This window comes from Schistocerca americana, chromosome 2, assembly GCF_021461395.2.
Source record: "Schistocerca americana isolate TAMUIC-IGC-003095 chromosome 2, iqSchAmer2.1, whole genome shotgun sequence".
Taxonomy (NCBI): domain Eukaryota; kingdom Metazoa; phylum Arthropoda; class Insecta; order Orthoptera; family Acrididae; genus Schistocerca; species Schistocerca americana.
Window position 1 is genome coordinate 508766944 of NC_060120.1, and position 6764 is coordinate 508773707.

Sequence of the window (6764 nt, forward strand, 5' to 3'; positions counted from 1 at the left end):
GATCCGATTGATGATGCCTTAAGGTGAAAAAGAAAAATAGGCGAGACGCGTCTAGAAGAGCAAAATTCAGTGCAGCAAGAGAAGCCGTTTTTTATTTACTACTTAAATAAATTAGCTCCATGTGACAATTGAACACTGATGATTACAATCTCACAGATACAAAAACCAGAATAAACAGAGAAATACTACAATTAGGCAAGTAGTTGGCCTTACAGAATGTCCAGGTAACTATAAAAAGTTCGGCTTCCTGGTCCTGCTTAAGTTCGAAACATAACCAACGACGTCTTCATAGCCTCTGATAAAGCTTCCAGAATTAAGAGACGAAACATTTGCGAAATAAGCTTGCCTAGAGCCTAGAGCTCATAGAGCAATAAACACTGCATTCAAACAAGGTTTGGTAATAAAATATGGGACTCCTGCTGTCACAGAATAGGTACACATGCAGCCGCGCAAATAAAATTTCCACCACCGATATTTTGGCCACGTATCATCCGGCCATCCTCAGACAGACGACCAGTTTTTTTTTTTCTTTATTGTGTCTCAATCCCCCAACTGGGGCAGGCTGGCAGCAGCATTTGCGCTGCACTTCAGCCGAAAGACAGTATTTATGCAAAGAAGACATTTAAAATAACAGAATGGAGAAAATATGCTGTACATAGATATAAAAACCGAGAACAGTATAGAAGAGAACATACAAAAAGGGGGTCGACTGTAAAATGGAGATAAAAACAGTAAAAAAGTAGCGCCCACAAAAGCCACACACTGGGACAATCAAAGAACACAAAACGAAGTACGACTGGGGCATAAGAGTATCGACGGACAGCGTAGAACATAACGATCACTAACAGTAACACTATGTACAAGACCAGCACACAATTAAAATCGCAGTTCTTGACGCATGGGAGAACAGGACCAAACGCAACACCAAAGTAGCACTCTGGTTACGATGAGCATACTGAAAGGATCCGCCAGGTGCATAGAGATGAGGGAGTAGGGAAGAAGGGAGGGAGGGGAGGAGAGGATGGAGCAGGGAAGAAGGGCGGGAGGGGGGGAGACAGGCGGGGTACGTGCCAAAGTGGAGTGGGGAGGGAAGGACGTGGGAGGGAAGCAGTTTAGGCAGGGCGCAGGGACTCAGGGGGGAAGGAGGAAAACTGCTCAGGGAGGAGGAGGGGAGAGGTAAAGGGGGCCTTGGGGGGGGGGGGGTAACAATGCCAGGTTACAGTGGAAGGAAGGGTAGATGTTATAGTGAAGTTCAACATATGGGAGGGGGAAGTGCTGGAAATTGCCCCGATGAAGGAGGGTGTGGAGGTGGAGAGACGGAGGGATACAGCGATAGAGGCGCACAGAAATGAGTGGGGGGGGGGGGGAGAGGAAGGAGGAAAGCAGGGGGTGGGAGGGATCAAGCTTGCAGGCAGTGTAAAGGATGCAGAGATGTTGGAGGGAAACGTGGTAGTGGGGGGAGGGGATGAGGTCATACAGGAGTCGTGTGGGGGAAGGAAGGCAGATATGGTAGGCAAGGCGGAGCACGTGGGGTCTGACGATTTGAAGGGCTTTATAAAAGTGGGAGGGGCAGAGATCCAGGCAATGCTGGCATAGCATAGGATAGGATGGATGAGGGATTTGTAGGTGTGGAGGATGGTGGAAGAACTCAACCCCAATGTCCGACCAGACAGGAGTTTCAGAAGGTGGAGGTGCAAATGGGCTTTCTTTTGGATTTTCAGGAGATGAGGGGGTCCAGGTGAGGTGATGGTTGAGGGTAAGGCCAAGGTATCTAAGGGTGGGAGTGAGCTGGATGGGATGACCATAAACAGTGAGGTAGAAATCGGTGGGATAGAAGGAGTGGGTGGTGTGGCCTATGATGATTGCCTGGGTTTTGGATGGGTTGATACAAAGGAAGCACTGGTTACACCAAGTGGTGAACTGATCAAGGTGGGTTTGGAGGGCGCATTCAGACCATTGAATGTAGGATAGCCAGGATGGCGGTGTCATCAGCAAATTGGAAGAGGAGGACAGGAGGGGGTGGCTTGGGCTTGTCAGCAGTGTAAAGTAGATAGAGAGGGGAGAGGATGGAGCCCTGGGGGCTCCAGCAGTGGGATAAAAAATACAGGAGTTGGTGGCATGGAGGGTTACATAGGAAGGACGGTGTGAGTGGAAAAAGCGACCAGATGGACAAAATTGATAGGCATGGCGTAGGTTTGGAGTTTAAAGAGGAGACTGGGATGCCATATGCAGTTATAGGAATTTTGGAGGTCAAGGGAAATAAAAATGGTGGAGTGACAGGAGTTAAGCTGGAGGGAGAGAAAGTGGGTGAGGTTAAGTTGTTGATCTTCAGCAGAGAAGGACGGTCAGACGCCATGCTGAGTGAGGGGGAAGGAGGTGGTTTTGAGTAAGGTGTTGATGGATACGACAGGAGAATGTGGATTCGAAGACCTTACTGAAGATAGAGGTGAAGCAGATGGGACAATAGGTAGAGGCGACGGAAGGGGGTTTGTGTAATAAAAGGATGTGGGAGGTCTTCCACAGGTTGTGGTAGATGCTGATAGAGAGAATGAAGCTGGATAAAATCGGCAACGACAGTCAGCAAGGAGAAGGGGCGTTCTATAAGATGGCGGTAAGTGACACAGTCGTGACCAAGGACCGTATTGCATATTGACTGGAGGATAAGTTTAATGTCTTGTGCTGTGATGGGAATATTGATGTCAGAGGGGGCAACTGCCCCAAGTACTGGAGACTAGGAGCGAGGTATCAGTGCATTCCATGATGGTGGGGAAAAGATAATAATCAATGTGGTTATCATCAGGGATGGAGGCCACCTCAGAAAGGTGGGGAGGGAAGTGGTTGGCCTTACAGAGGTTGTTGGGAAGAGAGTGGTCATTATGGAGAATGGTGTATGGGGGTGCAGAGTGGGAACCAGTAAGGCGATGGAAGGTGGACCAGTACTTGGAGAAGTTGATATGGAGAGTGGCGTTGTGTCATGTACAGTTATGGCGTCAGTCCTGGCGTTTCTTTGCTGTAACAAGGTTCTGTCTACGTTGCTGTAGTTGCTGGTGGCATTGGAGTGTATCCCTGCCATGAATGTGCAGGAAGGTGTGATTGAGGCAGAGTGATTTGCAGAGTAGGAGGGCAGCCCATGGAGGGAGAGTCGGACAGTGGGAAGGGGGGCGATGGTTTTTGTAGGAACATGGGCCTCCACAGCAGCAGTAACGGCCATCTGAAGGAAGGATGAGGCATGGATGAAGACATCAGGATGGCGATAGGTAAGAGGGTGGCTTTCGACCTGGATGGTGATAGACTCCCAGTAGGCATCCCCATTGGCATGACTACCTTGGGAGGGGTTGCAGGGCGGGGAGCTGGAGGGGGGGGGGGGGGGTGGTGAATAGATGTTATGTTGAGACGGATGAGGAATGGTCGCTACCTGTGGGGTGAACTACGTCGACAGCGATACGCCCAAGGAGGTTGGTGGAGGCAATGACAAAATCAGGGGTGGGGTAGCTTTCAGGATTGGTGTGCTGGGGAAGGGGAAGAAGGTCGGTTGTGGGGAGGAACTGATGCCACCACCGAGTGGCAGCAGGGTAGTGGCTGTGGATGTTGATGGCAACAATCACATAGGTGGAGAAGGTTTGGTCAGTGTTGGAGACGAACTCATATGGAAGAGGAGTAGTGGAGCAGACATAGATGGTGGCACAGGTAATGGTGAGGGAGGGGAAGAAGACACTGAGGATAAGGTGTTAAGCGGGGTCATTGAGGAGAGGCTGTGGCTAGACGGGGATATTTTAGATGTGGCCAATGGTGACTCCACCCTGTGCTCGAGGACCAGTAGCATCAGTGTGGTGGAGGATATAGGGAGATGTGCGGATAGTTTGGTGTGGCTGTCGACCTTGTGGTGGGAGAAGGTGTTCATGATTAGGTATTTGTTGGTGCAAAAGAAGCAGATGTTCTGGAATAGGATGTGACACTTGCTGCGCCATGACAGGAAGAGAGAGGGGGGTGAAGAGAGGGGAGGGAAGAGGCTTAAACAAGGGTGTGGAGATGGGTGAAGGTGAAGTGGTCTTGGTTGTGGGAGTAAGTGGAGAAGATGCTTGGGTAAAAGGCAGAGTGAGCTGTGAGGGAGTTCTGTTGGAGGGTGAGGGGGCACTTAAAAGAGTGGATGTTTTGGAAGACTATTGTGAGGAACTAGTGATGTCTTCAGCAGTGGGGGCTGGATGGAGGGTATTGTTGGGGTGGATGGGGGGGATCAATGGGATGGACAAGGACATTAGGAGTTTTAGCTTTACACTTGGAGTAAGTGGGATGGGGGCCTCTGCAGGTGTTACAGGAAGGAGGGGTGGTGAGTTTGGTTTTTTTTTAAAAAAAGTGGGAGCCCTTGCTATGGGGACAAGTGCGGGGTTTTTGCAGTTGTGGGTCAGGTGATCATTGTATATATGGCAGCACTGGCAGCTGTAGGATTGGGGAGGGGACAGTGGGTGGTGACAGTGGAAAATCAGCACACCCTGGGTGAGAAGGTTGTCAATGGCGGGGGCAGACTCCAGAAAGATTAGCGTGAAATACGTATGACTGGAGACATTGTGGATGCAGCAGGGAGAGGGGATTTCCAGGTCCAGGTGTGAATTCCCTTCCACCTTATCCTCCTTGATCATTGGGCCAAGATTGGTGATCATGACAGTGTATGTGTGGGGGTGGGGGTGATGGGGAGGCTGGGGCTGAAGAGGAAAGGAAGAGGAGAGGAAGAGTGTCAGGGAAGTGTGTGGGCCAAACATAGTGTGTGGGAATTTATGGAGGAGCTCCATGTGGAAGGAGGGGGACTTGATGAGGCCTGGGTCCCTGCAGCGAATCAGCTGGGAGATGGGGGCACCAGTAGATACTTTGGTATCTCCATGGTGACAGTATGGGCATCAAGGAACTTTGGGTCCAGGGTGGACAGGACAAAGGTGTTGAGGGTGGGGGCCGGGTTATGAGTGTCAGGAGGAGAGGTGGTGTCCATAAAGACGATGGCGGGAGCAGGGGGAGGTGGTGAATTTTTGTGGGAAGTGGCGGGAGAATTCAAAGTTGCGCGTCTGCGGTTTTTTGGAGACTGTAGGCTGGGAGGAGGGGAGAAAGACGAGGAGGAGATGGAGGTGGCAGGCAGCATGTCCCGTAGGTGCCAGGAGAAGAAGGTGGTTCAGTGGTGGCGATTATGGCCCAGTGTGACGTGATGTGTGTGGGGAACACAGATGAGGAAGTGGTGGAGGGGGTGAGAGAGGAGAAGCCGACCACCTGAGGGGTGGAAACAGAGGTGGCAAGGCAGTAGATGTGGGGGTAAAGAGCGGGGGAGGAGATGGGGGAATGGGTGCTGGGGGGAGGGGAGGCGAGCTATAAGGAGGGAGGCCCGGGGCAGGGAGTGACAAGAGAGGGAGTGGGAGGTGTAGATGACAGTGGAGGTGGGAAGGCTCATGATGGATGGACAGACAAACAGCAGGCGGTGGTGACAAAGGACGGCGACAGCCAGATGGCGCCGGACGGACAGTATGCGGCAGCGGCAGAGGGACGGTGGTGAATGGATGGCAGCGGAAGGACAGCAGGTGGCGGCGAACACCGAGCGGCGGACGGTGGATGAAGGCGATCACCGGGCAGTGGCTATGGCGTGGATGGCTGACATTGGCCAGCAGGCAAGCAGGCAGTGAGACGAAACAAGCAGACAGACCAACAAGCAGTTAGGCAGGCAGGCAGGCACACAGACAGACAGATGGCAATGGCAACAGCAACAGGTACTTCGAAACCAGAGACCACACCCTGAGGGTATCCCATGCAGTATAACCTGTCGACTTCGAATTGAGGGAATCCAACCCTCGAGATGGACGACAAGATGCCAAATGCTCCACCATGGCGGTACTGCACACGCGAGCCACAGATGCTGGTCGGCGTCAAAGATATACGTTTACACATGCGTCCCCTGTATCGAAGGCGTACAATCATTCGATTCGCTTATCGATGTATGATCGGTGGCGGTGACACCATGACGACTTCTCTGTAGTTTTATTACCCCAAGAGACGGATTGCATGCTTTGTTCAAATTAAAACCATTATCTCTATTCATCAAATTATTAGCTAACCTAATGTCTATAGCTTCGTTGAAGAAAGATTCCCAAAATACGAGTATATGAAGATGGTATCCGTTCTTTCGGATGTGTCGGAAAGAACAGATACCATCTTCATATAATTAAACCTAACCAGCCATTGACCTTCTTCTTCTGCGTTGGATGCACACGCATTACCCGCACTCTTACGGGACTCGATAAGATTGTCTGCTGTGAGTAATGAGCGTAATGGGCAGGGGCACTACGATTGTAGTGTGTGGACGTTAAGTTGGGAATGTGGGCCTCTTGTGGAGCGTGCAAGGGATAAGTCCCTGCATTCGCCCTATCCTCTGTGCCCTCGGTGGCTCAGATGGATAGAGCGTCTGCCATATAAGCAGGAGATCCCGGGTTCGAGTCCCGGTCGGGGCACACATTTTCAACTGTCCCTGTTGATGTATATCAACGCCTGTCGACACCTTAGTGTCTTGATTTAATTATCATTAGATTCCAATAAGGAAGAGGTGATTGTTAAAATCTTCAAATCACTGTAATTCATGGAATGCCCTGTATCAATACAATGTTCGGCCACAGCTGACTTGTCTGGCAATAATAAGAGTGTGTATCTTCGATGCTCCACACATCTGTCTTGAACGGTGCCTATTGTTTGACCTATGCACGACTTCTCACAATTTCCGCAACGAATCTGAAACA

General features: G+C 50.9%; 1 non-coding gene across 1 annotated transcript; it reads left to right on the forward strand.

The window, feature by feature from the left end:
- The first annotated feature begins 6407 nt into the window (after positions 1-6407).
- Positions 6408-6482, forward strand: Trnai-uau. Its single transcript has one exon. It is a non-coding gene; the product is annotated as a tRNA-Ile (tRNA).
- The last annotated feature ends 282 nt before the right edge of the window (positions 6483-6764 follow it).